The sequence below is a fragment of the Syzygium oleosum genome, unplaced genomic scaffold, assembly GCF_021117445.2.
Source record: "Syzygium oleosum isolate NSW1041296 unplaced genomic scaffold, Sole_v2.1 Sole_v2.04, whole genome shotgun sequence".
Lineage (NCBI taxonomy): Eukaryota > Viridiplantae > Streptophyta > Magnoliopsida > Myrtales > Myrtaceae > Syzygium > Syzygium oleosum.
In genome coordinates this window covers 13,862,294-13,875,512 of record NW_026607488.1, presented here as the reverse complement: position 1 = coordinate 13,875,512, position 13,219 = coordinate 13,862,294, and the positions used below count along the sequence as shown (strand labels likewise).

At 41.4% G+C, this 13,219-nt stretch overlaps 1 pseudogene; it reads right to left on the bottom strand.

The window, feature by feature from the left end:
* LOC115664370 (disease resistance protein L6-like) overlaps positions 1-13,219 on the bottom strand; it is a 51,636-nt pseudogene that overhangs the window by 37,078 nt on the left and 1,339 nt on the right.

Genomic DNA, 13,219 nt, shown 5'->3' with positions numbered 1-13,219 from the left:
ATTGGTTTGAAAAAATTCTTCAAATTTTCATTCTCACTATCATTTGACTAAGCAGGTGAAGTCTCTTTCTCTCTCTCTCTCTCTGAATACCCAGTTAATTCTTCAGAGCTCCAAAATATCAGGCCGAATTTTACCTTGAGTGACAATTCTTGCCTAAACTTTTTTTTGTTTCAATAAAAAGCACCATGTCACACCCCGAACCCCATCGAGCTCGCGACATCCCCTGCTCCGGTCGAAATGATACGACGTCCCAGGAACGTCGCCGACCCAACCCAAACATCAGAGCCACATGCGGAAGCGAATAATAAAACCCCGGACAAATAATGACGACAACGGGGTAGAACAACAGAACAATCCAGCAACCACATATTCATACAACACCAAATATACATACATCATATTACAGGCATAATTAACAAACTAGCATCCGAAATCACCGTCAACAAAATATCAAGGTCTGGTTAACTTAACTTCCCTATGGGTCAACCCGATTTACACAACCCCAAAAAATCTTAAGGAAAAACCTAAGGATCGCCCTCCTCCAGTCTGCTTCTGAATCTCTGGCTTGAATTTCTGGAACTCACCTGCAACTCCACTGGGCACCAACAGTAGCTCCCCGGACTTCCAAAAAGAAAAGGCGCACTTCCCGGGTTTAGGGCCGGGGGTCTGAAAGTGGCGGTTATACAACCGTGAGACGAATCTCAATAAGTGTACAACCCCAAACCCCATGTAGGCACTCACGTACCGCCAGAGGAAAACACCCATAACACATAACGATCGGTCAAACTAACAATCACATGCGACCCTACCTGGAATCCATCACGCACGTTCCTGCACGTTAGATAATAACACAGCCAACACATCACAGCAAGGAATCACAGACGCGCGCGTGCCTCAATTATAAGACAGAAACCACTTGGGCACGTCCCATACCGTGCCTAGCAGTTTCTACCCCATAATTAAGCATCACATCGCGCGATACAAACACACTCGCACGTTGCTCACACCATGCGTCACTTTCCACAATCCTCTCGCTTGTCTTGCTAAATCCCACTCATTTTCAACCTTTCCACCACTACCGCGCCCGCGTAAAACGCATTAGGCCAACGGTCTTCTGACCTCGTCAGGCATCGTCACTCCGTCGGGCCGGGCATCGTCACCTCGTCAGGGACGGCATCGTCCCGCGTAAACGTACACGCCTCAGGACGGAATCCTACACACACTTTCCTTCTACCGCGCCCGCGTAAAACGCATCAGGCCAACGGTCTTCTGACCACGTCAGGCATCAACACCTCGTCAGGCCGGGCATCGTCACCTCGTCAGGGACGGCATCGTCCCGCGTAAACGTACACGCCTCAGGACGGAATCCTACACACACTTTCCTTCTACCGCGCCCGCGTAAAACGCATCAGGCCAACGGTCTTCTGACCACGTCAGGCATCAACACCTCGTCAGGCCGGGCATCGTCACCTCGTCAGGGACGGCATCGTCCCGCGTAAACGTACACGCCTCAGGACGGACCTTTCCAACCAATCCACATTTCCATATCCTCGTTCCGCTCAAACCACACTTACACACAACCAGCACTCGCACGGCCAAACATACATGCCTCACACATACATAGCCACGCACCAAATTCACATCTCACGTACACTTCACAAACACGCATTCTCATTACACGAACACCACATGATCACCCACACTCGGCACACGAACTCAATGCACATTCACATGTCCACGCCACCACACCTCACGGCCACACACACGGCATAGCACTACATCACATTCGGCCCAAGCACAAACTAGAACAAGCCAATGACAGCAAACTACACAATTAATCCGATAAACCCAATCAAGCCAATACATTTCCAATTAATCACCCATTTAATTCCCGATCGATCCTCGACATCACAGCCCTAACTCAGCATTCCTAAACCTCGAATTTCGTCGCCCAATCAGCCCACAACCTCCAAACATTCAACCCCTAACTTAGTCCCGAAGACAGCCACGAAACAGCCACAAACAGTCCCTAAAATCACTTAAACCGAACTTCAAACGAGTCTAGAAATACCCGAGGTCCTAAATGACATTTGGGGAAAACACTTACCCAAAAAGGCGAGACAGAACGGGGCTGGAACGGGCCGGGACAGCAGCAGCAGCGGGAGCAGCGTCGCCGGCGACGTACGGAAGGCGTGAACAATGCATCGTACGGACGCGGTGAACAGTACCACCCCTCGTACGGACACTGTACGGACAGCTGGGACGGTGGTCGGCGAGGTGCCAGTGACAGCCGCGGCGTCCGTATGGTCCGGCGTGAACAGTGATCCGTACGGACGATGAACAGTACCGTACGGGACGCTATACGGGACTATGCTGGACGGCGACGTACGGCGAGGCTGGACGGCTGGGTGTCAACGGAACGGCGATCGGAGTTCTGCGAAGCTCCAGTGATCTTGTTTGCAGACCGGGAAAGAGAAAAAGAGAGAAATAAGGCTGTTTTGGACAAAAACGGGCCGTGGTGGGAACAGTGAGAGGGAGGTCCAAGGGTGCTGGCGAACGGGCGATGAGCGGCGCGCTCACGGAATCTGTTCGGCGTGAACAAGATCGTAAAATGCAAGAACCGAACCGCGTAACAAGAAACGAAGAAGAAGAAGAATTTTCATGGGGGAAATGACCGAATAGGCTGAGAGGAGAGAGAGAGGGTCTCGTCAAATAGGTCAAAGATGGTGTGAGTGGAATCCATGTGTCTCAATCTAGGCCAATTGGACAATTTTGCCCTTGATCCAATGGCTATTTTTCATTCTCATCCAATAATTTAGGGTTAAAATGTTGCTTTGTCCCTAACCATGGGCTGACCAGACCTGAATTAAGTTAACTCACCTTGGTTAGAACCCCAAAAATTTTCTAAATTCGGAATTGTCCAAAAATGACCTAGGGGCATTTTCGTAATTTTCCGATCCCGAACCGAAATTCCAATTTTCGCACATACGTGTTCCATAGGCGCGTGGCCAACATATTATGGCATCGGAATCGCGAAATTCATCGCGCAAGCCCTCGAAAATCCACGTCAAAGTTTCGGGAATAAAATAATATTATTTTTCCAATTTTTTGTCGAAATTCCAATTTTTGGCCAAAACCACTCTGAATGTGCGTGGCCACCCCAAAATGACCTTGGCCGCGAAAAATAACCTCAAACGACTTCAGAATCGCCATCGGTGACCAGAGGGGCAAAATCGTCATTTTCCGGGTCCCGGACCGAAATCCATTTTTTTGCAGAAATGGGTGGCCCCAAGGTTGGCCAAGCCAAAAACGTCATCGGCCGCTCAAAATTGTCACTTTCAAAATTCTCGATTCCCGGGCCCGAATTCCAAGAAATGACTAAAATTGGACAATTGCAACTTTAGCTTATCTCTGGCTAACGGGTGGCTCATTGGGATTATGCGCTCTCGACCTGTGACCGACACTAAGTCAAATCACGTTTAAGTTTACTCCACCCGAGACGACCTCGATTGTCATATAATTGCGAGGATCTGTCACTAGTTCCCTTCGGACACGATCAATCAAGTAGACCGGTCTCGGTTGGCTCAAAACATTCCCTCGTCAATCCATATGGTCGAAGATCGAACTCAGGTCGAGTTCTTTGGTCGTGCGAAGTCAATCCCGTAATAGCCCTACCCTTAAGGTTAGCATCCCGAGAATGCGCGGGTCCCGGGTGAGATCTCACTATAAGTGCATTGGCCAAAACATTCATTTCTTAAATCCCGGGAAAAGGATCGAAAATTCAGACTGTTACACACCAACTTTTACTCGAGTCTCAAATATGACCCCCGTGATGTAAAATTTTCATATTGTTGGGGTTAGATGTGGGATTTAAGTAAAAATTGGTGATTTTTTATGAGACAAAAAAATTCGGGTCAAAATAGTCACTCAAGGTAAAGTTGGTGCTTTTTTTTGGAATTAGGCCCACAAATTTATCAATAATTGAAGCATTTCCGTATTTTTTGACGGTTGAAGCTTTTTTTAAGCTAAAGGGATTATTCTTTTCAATCCGTAGCTCCAGGAAGCTTCAAAGAAATTTCCTGTTCAACATTTTTTTTCATTGTAAGACAAGTTAGTTAAGATATTCTAATGCTATTAAATAATAATGATGGGTATAGGAATTACCTTTAATTAGCCAAGGAAAAAAGCATATTGTCATATGACTTTAGTAATTTCCCACTTGCTAAGATGATCATCCAGGAAGGATTGTCTTAAAAGATAGATTAATACCATGAAAAATTCAAACTGGTACACATGTGACAAATTTACTCCAAACTAATTTTTTGACCACCAAAAACCCCAGACTGGTACACTTGTGACGAATTTACCCTAAGCTAATATTTTGACTGCCAAAAACCCCAAACTTGTTCATTTGTGACAAATTTACCCTCCGTTTACTTGGATTAATACCACCAAAAATTGCAAACTTGTACATTTGTGACAAAAAATGGATAAAATCCCAAATCGGTACATCCGTCAACTATCACGTGTCCTCGAACTAATAAATTTGACAGTAAATTTAATGGAAACTAACAGAGGGTAAAATTGTCATAGGTATACCAGTTTGGGGTGAATTTATCACAGGTGTACCGGTTTGGGATTTTTCATGGTATTAACCCTTAAAAGATTCATTTTTATTAGAGAGATAATTTTTCCATTACTCATATTAATAAACACAAATAGTATAAAAAGAGACTGAAGCCCCACAATATAGAAATATGATATATTGGGAATGGGATATATTATGAAAAATTAAACCAAACGTGTATTGTTAGTTCCAATTTCTACGGAAAATTTTCATACCAAACGTTTTTCGGTGAAAAATAGAAAATGTAAATTAAAACAATTTCCGTTTTCAATGAACTGAAAATGTTTTTTCCGAACCAAATGAGCCGTAAGTAAACTTGACTCTAGTTATTTTCAACGAAATTATGTTCGCTTGAAAAAGTTTCTATGAAAATTATTTTTCAGGAATGATAATTTATAAAATTATGCCTTTCATTTGCTGTCACACGAGGGCTACAACCTCCATGGTCGCGGTGATGGGGCTCGTCTCCATCGCATGTATTGATATTCGCAGAGAGAGAAAGAGAGATGTGGCCATGGAGGTTGCGACCTCCATCAATTCCCTCCGATGGAGATCAGCAGTGGCAAGAGGCCTCGACCTCCATGGCTGTGGGTTCAGACGAGTTATTCTTGCATTCACATGCCTTTTTTTTCTTTTTGCCGCTAGATGGTTTCTGAATCAGCAATATTTTTTAAAATTCAATTTTCACGTCTCAGCAATTTGTCCTTTTGTTCTTCTTGTCCTAAAAAATAAGGTACGGTTGATGTCGTGGGCAAAGTTTATGTGATGGAATCTTTAACTGTTCAGTTGGTAGTGTCAAATTTGTGTCATCAACGACAGCAACGACCCCCGCTGCCACCTAAGAAAGCCTTTATTTTTGTGTCTACAGAATCAACACAAAGTGATAAAACAAAAAAAAAGCAAATTTCATATGCAATTTTACAAATTCAAAATCGTGCAATTTAGAATGTTGCTTCGAATTTCAATCATATTCTTTTGAGCAAACAACATCGTAAGACGTACCTGGTTCCGTATTTTTATGATGAGAAAGCCCACTTAATATAGATAAGCCAACCTAAGCTACCAACTAGTGGCCAAATAGATGAACCAAATATGTGTTATGGGGATTCAAAAAAATTAGATGAAAATTTAGAACTAGATTTATCAATAATACTGTCTTAAAAGACAATGATTTTCTCGATAGGATTTGTGATCCAGTAGAGTCGGCTCCAATGGATATCTTGTCCCCTGATACAATGCCCAGACCCTAATCTTCCTCACTTAGTCTATGTAGCAAGCAAAAATGAACACGATTCAAGCTTAGAAGTGATAGCCAATACACGAAAAGCATGAAAGAGACGAAGAGGAGAAGAAGGAACAAAGGATAGAGTAATGTTAGTGGTGATCTCTTAGTTTGTGTTTTTTCTAGAAGATGCCTTTGGATATATAGATAAAGGAAGCGACACACGGGAGAATTCTTTACAAAGAGTAATTCAATTTACAAACTTTATCTTCTTGACCAATTTCTATATAGCCTTCCTCTTGAAATATAAGTTTCTTCATTTAAATCGCCACTTTTTTTGTCGAAATAAAGCCTTTCATTTATTTACGAAAAAACCCGGAATCAAATATAACAGCTTCTGAACATTAAATATTCCACAAAAGCCCCAGGGGGTTAGTCATCCCGTCAGGAGGAAGAGCATTTCGATGGTAGGCTTTAGCAACCAAATCGGCAGTAGAATTGGCTTCACGAGAGCAATGAGTGGCTTTAACGGATCTCAACTTGGCCCACATCAGCTTGCAATCGTTCACAATTGGAGACAAGGCCCATGGATTTTCTTCTTTGCCCAAGAAAAAATCTGCAACACATCTGCAGTTTCTCTAGCAGAACCTCCGTATCTATTAGCCGGAGGAGATCTACTTTTTCCATCAAGTACAGCAGAGCTCGGTGGAGGGCTAGGGTTTCGGTGGTCAAGGCAGAATCTATTGGCTAGAATCAGTCCATGTAGTTTTCTTTAGAATCAGTCAAAGTTGTATAGTTTGTTAGAATTTTATTGTTACGGTCTTAGATTATAGGACTGGGTTTCTTTTGTTGCTTTCTTGTAGTTATCCCGTTTGTATCAGATTAATGCAATCACTGAAGCACTTTCCTCTGAGTCTCTTTCTTTATTCGCTTCAGTGCCTCTTATTGCATCAGTGGTATCAGAGCCTTTAGTTGAGAGTGTTGAGAGTTCAAACACGTGAGAAAATGTGAGCCACAAAAGGTTGAGAGCAAAAAAGAAAGAGAGTCCGTGAGAATACAGTAGTAGCTCTATTCCATTTTTACTCTTGCAGCAGCAGTTGAAATCGAAGGCCTTGGAAACATTTGTGCAACCAGCTATCCCGCGTTTTGATGGTCATTATGACCATTGGAGCATGCTGATGGAAAATTTCCTTAGGTCCAAGGAGTATTGGCAAGTAGTTACCATTGGACTTGCAGAACCAGAGGAAGGAGCTATGTTGTCGGTAACACAACTAGCATATCTGGATGCAATCAAGTTGAAAGATCTCAAGGCCAAAAATGATATTTTCAAGCTATTGAGAGATCAATCTTGGAAACAATTCTTTGCAAGGATACCTCCAAGCAAATTTGGAACTCCATGAAGAAGAAATATCAAGGAACAACAAGAGCAAAGTTTAGACCCAAAAAAAAAAAAACAAGATTAAAGAGGCAGCAGCTTCAAACACTTCGTTTGTAGTTTGAAATCCTACGAATGAAATCGAGAGGGTCGGTCACAGACTATTTTTCCCAAACAATGGCAATTGTCAACAAGATGCGGATTCATGGCGACAAGACGGATGACGTCACCATAATTGAGAAAATTCTTTAATCCTTGATACCAAAATTCAACTTTGTTGTCTGTTCCATAAAGGAAGCCAAGGATATCGAAGAACTTTCAATTGATGAATTGCAGGGATCCTTATTAGTTCATGAACAAAAATTTTAATAGCAAGAGATGAAGGAGCAAGCGGCTTCAACTGAAAACCACTTTTCATCATCAGCTAAAGCAAATAAAGATAGATGGTGGGTGAGCATGGAAGAGGCAAAGGCAAAAGAAACAATGATTACTGTAGCTCGAATAAAAAATCTGACAATAATCAGTTTCATAATCCTCAAGGGAAAGGAAGAGGTCGTGGAGGTTGGCATTCAACTGGTTAGGGACCAAAGTTAGCAGACAAATCTAATGTAGGGTGTTTCAAATGTCATAGGTATGGCCATTATAGATCAGAATGTCGAACTAATTTGAATAGACAAAGTGGAGAAAGAACTAACATTGCAGAAAAAGAAGAAGAAGTGTCTCTATTGATGGTGTGTCACGTGAAGGAAGAAACTCAACCAAACATGTGGTATTTAGACAATGGCTGTAGTAACCACATGAATGGAGATAAAAAAGGTGTTCTTTGATTTGGATGAATCTTTCCACAACACTGTGAAGTTTGGAGATAATTCCACTATTTTTTTTATAGGAAAAGGGAAGGTCACAATTCGCATGAAGGGAAATTCTATGCAGACCATCTCAAATGTTTTTTATGTCCTTGAGTTAAAGACCAATTTGCTGAGTGCTGGCCAACTACAAGAGAAGGGATATGAAATCTCTATTAAAGGTGGCATTTGCATAATACAAGATGAAAAATTGGGCTTAATTGCCCAAGTCCGTATGACGGAGAAACGAATGTTTCCGCTGTATCTCCACAATACTACCTATTCATGCTTCTCTATGAGATCAAAAGATGTGGCTTGGTTATGGCATTTTCGTTATGGATATCTCAATTTTGGTGGGTTAAGAACACTACATCAAAAGAACATGATGACGTGTCTTCCTCAAATTATAGCTCCTTCTCAAATTTGTGAAGAATGTGTTGTTAGTAAACAACACCGTAGTCAATTTCCACAAGGAAAGTCATGGAGAGCAAGGAGGACATTGGAGCTCGTTCATTCGAACATCTGCAGGCCAATAAATCAATCTTCTAATGGAGTTAAAAGATACATAATTACCTTCATTGATAACTATAGCCGAAAAATTTGGATTTATTTTTTGCAGGAAAAAATCTGAAGCTTTTGTAGCCTTTAAAAGCTATAAAGCACTTGCTGAAAAAAAAAATTGGCAACCCAATAAAAGTTTTTCGCACTAATCGTGGTGGAGAATACAACTCACATGAATTTGTAAATTTTTGTGAGATGCATGGAATCAAGCGGCAACTTATAGCAGTCTATATGCCACAACAAAATGGTATTTGTGAAAGGAAGAATTGCACTATTTTGAATATGGTACAATGCCTTTTGACAATAAGTGGCATTCCGAAAAGCTTTTGGTCCATAGCATTCAATTGGAGCATTCATATTTTGAACAGAAGTCCCATTCTTGATGTTCAAAATACGACACCAGAAGAAGCATGGAGCAGCCGAAGACCAGTAGTATACCATTTCAAAATTTTTGGGTGTGTTGCTTATGCCTATGTTCCAAACTAGAAGAGGAAAAAGCTAGATGACAGGGGAGAAAAATGCATCTTTCTTGGCATTAGTGATCAATAAAAGGCTTATAAGGTTTATGATCTTATCACCAAGAAAATCATTATCAGTCGTGATGTAGTCTTTGATTAAGATTGAACTTGGCCATGGAGCAAGAATAGTGTTGGAGACCATATTCCAGCAAACTTCAATAATGATGAGGAAAGACAGCAACCTATGGAGCATATGCAGCAAACAACAATCACTCAAACTTTCCCAAAAGATGCTCAAAGTCCACTTGTAGCTGAATAACGGCCACAACGTGTTAGAAGGAGGCCCACATGGATGACTAATTATTAGGTAACTGAAATTGATCAATCTAATGACCCACTTACACATTTTGCTCTATTTTCCGAATGTGATCCTACAACTTTCAACGTCGCTGTAAAACAATCAAGTTGGCAGAATGCGATGGATGAAGAAATTGTAGCCATTGAAAGAAACATCCTCATTCAATTTCATGCCTTTCCCTCGTAAACACGCCTCAGGGATTATAGAACCAAACGTACATCCTCATTCAATTTCATACCTTTCCCCGCGTCAACACGCCTCAAGGATTATAGGATCAAACGTACCTCCTCATTCAATTTCATGCATTTCCCCACTTCAACACGCCTCAGGGATTATAGGATCAAACGACATCCTCATTCAATTTCATGCCTTTTCCCGCATAAACACGCCTCAGGGATTATAGAACCAAACGTACATCCTCATTCAATTTCATGCATTTCCCCGCGTCAACACGCCTCAGGGCCTATCGATCATACGCGATACATATCTCATTCCCTTCACACAACATCCACATGCCCTAATCACACACAAACATGCTCAATTCCAAATCAACAACTCAGCCCAACCAATCCATTCACAAGGGCAGCAATGTAACTCAACCATATCACCCAATCATTCCAACACCTTTCAATCCACAATTCAAACTATACACTCAATGGCATAAATCCACACATCCCAACATTCAACTCAGCCACAAGAAACAAGGGAAAACCGAATACACAGATTTGGAGCAATTCTGGGTCAACGCACAGTTCTGGGATTCCTTTTAAAATAAATAGTAATTCAACTCCAAAAATTATGAATTTTGGATATGTCCTAGAAGACATCTTGCTGAACATTTTTTATGAGAACACAAAACCCAGTTCTGTCTAGAACCACCTCTTTTTATCATCCAAAATCGGACATAAAATATTTCATTCGGACTGGCCATCCGGCTTTCAAAATGCATTTCAAGAAGTAACCAAATCTCCTTAGAAAGCTTTGAAATTTTTATATGTTATACCCACAAATGTCCCCAACAAATTTTGTTAAGGAAGTATTTTGAAAATAGGTCTGGAAAAATTTATAAAAATTTGAACATACCCGAAGGTCGGAGGAACAGTGTTTCCAGCAGACTTATTTCGGTCCAAAGATGGACTTCCGAATGGCCTCAAATGACTTCCAACAATTCCCAAATTAAATTATGTTATACTTCAAGATGTTTTGAACAACTTTCATGAAGGACATTACCCAAGATTCGGCCCACACAGGTCTAAAAAAAAATAGTAAAACTTGGCGACACAGCAGTAACAAAATCCGGGAACACAACCAACAAGCAAATCTACTTGTCTAGCCCTTAAACCAACTAACCACAGCTACTAATCAACCCCTAATAAGCCCATTGGTAACCCCTTAGCTTAAACAAGGTTTAGAATGCCACTTACTAGGGAAAAACCTAAGCAAATCCAAGCAAGGAGGGCAGCACCAGGCCTAGAACAGCAGCAGCAGAGCAGAAGCCAATGGAAGAAGCAGCAGCAGAAGCTAGAAGCAGAAGAAGCCAACGCAGGAAGCAGCAGCAGAAGGAAGAAGCAGAAGGAAAAGAAGAAGAAGAAGAAGAGAGAGAGAGAGAATGAATGAGAGAGAGAGACTTCATTAGATTTTTCTCTACTAATCCCACTAAAAACCCTATCACCCACTCCTACTCACAAATCCAAGAGCTCACATTCCATCCCCTTCCCCAAGTCAAGATCCAAGGGCTCACAAAATTCCTCCCAACCAATTATCCAAAATAATAATGGCAAGAAAAAGAAATATGCAAGGAGGGAGGGGCACAATGGTCCTCTAGCTTTGGCCATGGAGGGAAAATGCCAATTTCCAATTTACCCTTCAACCCTTCAAAGGAATTCAAATATTCCAAGGGTAAAATGGTCATTTTCCACTCCCGGTCCAAATTCCAAATTTCCGACAAATCTAATAAACCTGGCAAAAGAACACTACAAGTGCTATAACTTGTGTACGGTGCTCACTTTGGTGCCATAAGTTTTTTTTGGATCACTTTAGTGCTAAAATTCTTTAAAAACGATCACGTAAGTGCCAACTCCGGTGCCGTACACAATTTTTCGCCGGAAATCCGACGTGTCATTTTTTTTTATTAATTTCTAATGCTGACGTGGCTCGCCGGAGATTGGCGCTTAAGTGATCGTTTTTCAAAAATTTTAGCACTTAAATGATCGTTTTTAACAAATTTTAGCACTTAAGTGATCGTTTTTCAAAAATTTTAGCACTGAAGTGATCCAAAAAAAACTTATGACACTTAAGTGATCGTTTTTCCTCCGACTTGTCACCAAAGTGATCCGAAAAAAAGTTATGGCACCAAAGTGATCTCCGTACACAAGTTATGGCACTTATAGTGTCCTTTTGCCTAATAAACCTTGAGGTTGGCCACGCTTATACGACGTCATCCAAATAAATTAGTCGTGACACTTCGAGAAATTCGACATCCAAGTTCAGATTCAAATAACGGCCACTTTCACTCAAATGCGACTTTAGTGTATCTCTGACTAACGGGCGGCTTTTTAGGATTTACGCGTATCGACCTGCGGTTACTCAAGTCATGGCGACCTCGATCGTCACCGAAAGTCAACTCATGGTCGAGTTCTTAGGTCCACGTACATTTCCCTAGGTAGACATTCCCTAAAGGTTAGTATCCCGAGAATGATCGGTTCCGGGTGAGATTTAACTATAAATGCATTGAAGAATGTACATATTTTATTTATCTCAAAAGTGGATCAAAATTCAGAATGTCACATGTGAATTACAAACTTGTATGTAAGTTGTCGTCAGATGATTGTGTCTAATGACTAAGATGATGATCTGACGTCGCATGCGAAATTCAGAATGTCACAAAGGGTTACACTGATGCAGATTGGGCTAGAAGTCTGGTAAATAGAAAATCCACAACTCGTTTCTGTACGTTTGTTGGTGGTAATGTTGTCACTTGGAAGAGCAAAAAACAAACGGTTGTTGCACGTTCAAGTGCAGAACCCGAGTATCGCGCTATGGCCACCACTACTAGTGAAATTGTGTGGCTGCGTTTTTTACTTCAAGAATTGGGATGTAAGTCTACAGCTACCCTACAAAGCTGTTTTGTGATAATCAAGCTGCAACTCACATTGCTTCAAATCCGGTCTTTCATAAGAGAACCAAACACATAGAAGTGGATTGTCACTTTGTGAGAGAGAAGGTTCAGGATCAAACAATTGAGACTTCGTACATTCGTAGTGATGATCAGCTTGCGGATGTCTTCACCAAAGCGTTATCAAAGGAGTTTTCCAAACTGTGGTGGACAAGTTGACTTCCAACGAAGTCTTCGCCCCAACTTGAGGGGGAGTGTTGGCAAGATTTTTGTCTCCTATTCTTGGAAAGGAGATATTTTTGCTATTATGTCATTCTTGTTTCCGATTTCTGGTGTTTCCTTCCTTATGTAAAATGGTTGCCTGTTGCCTTGCTGTAAGCAACCGTATGCTGTATATATGATGAATAATGGCAGACCTACTCTCTATGAAAAATGAAGAGAGGGGGAGTTTTTTGTCAGTGGATGTAGGCATATTGCTGAACCACGTTATTTCCTTGAGTTATTATTCGTGTGTTTGATCCTGCTAAACTTCAATGAAAAAAAGGAGACCTTTAGCATTCAAGTTTCTGGGTTTCCTTTTTCTTCCCGAGCTTCCACAGATTTCCCCAAACTCGAATTGTTTGCGGCCATGTCTTCTACATTTGGCCAAAAGGACAAG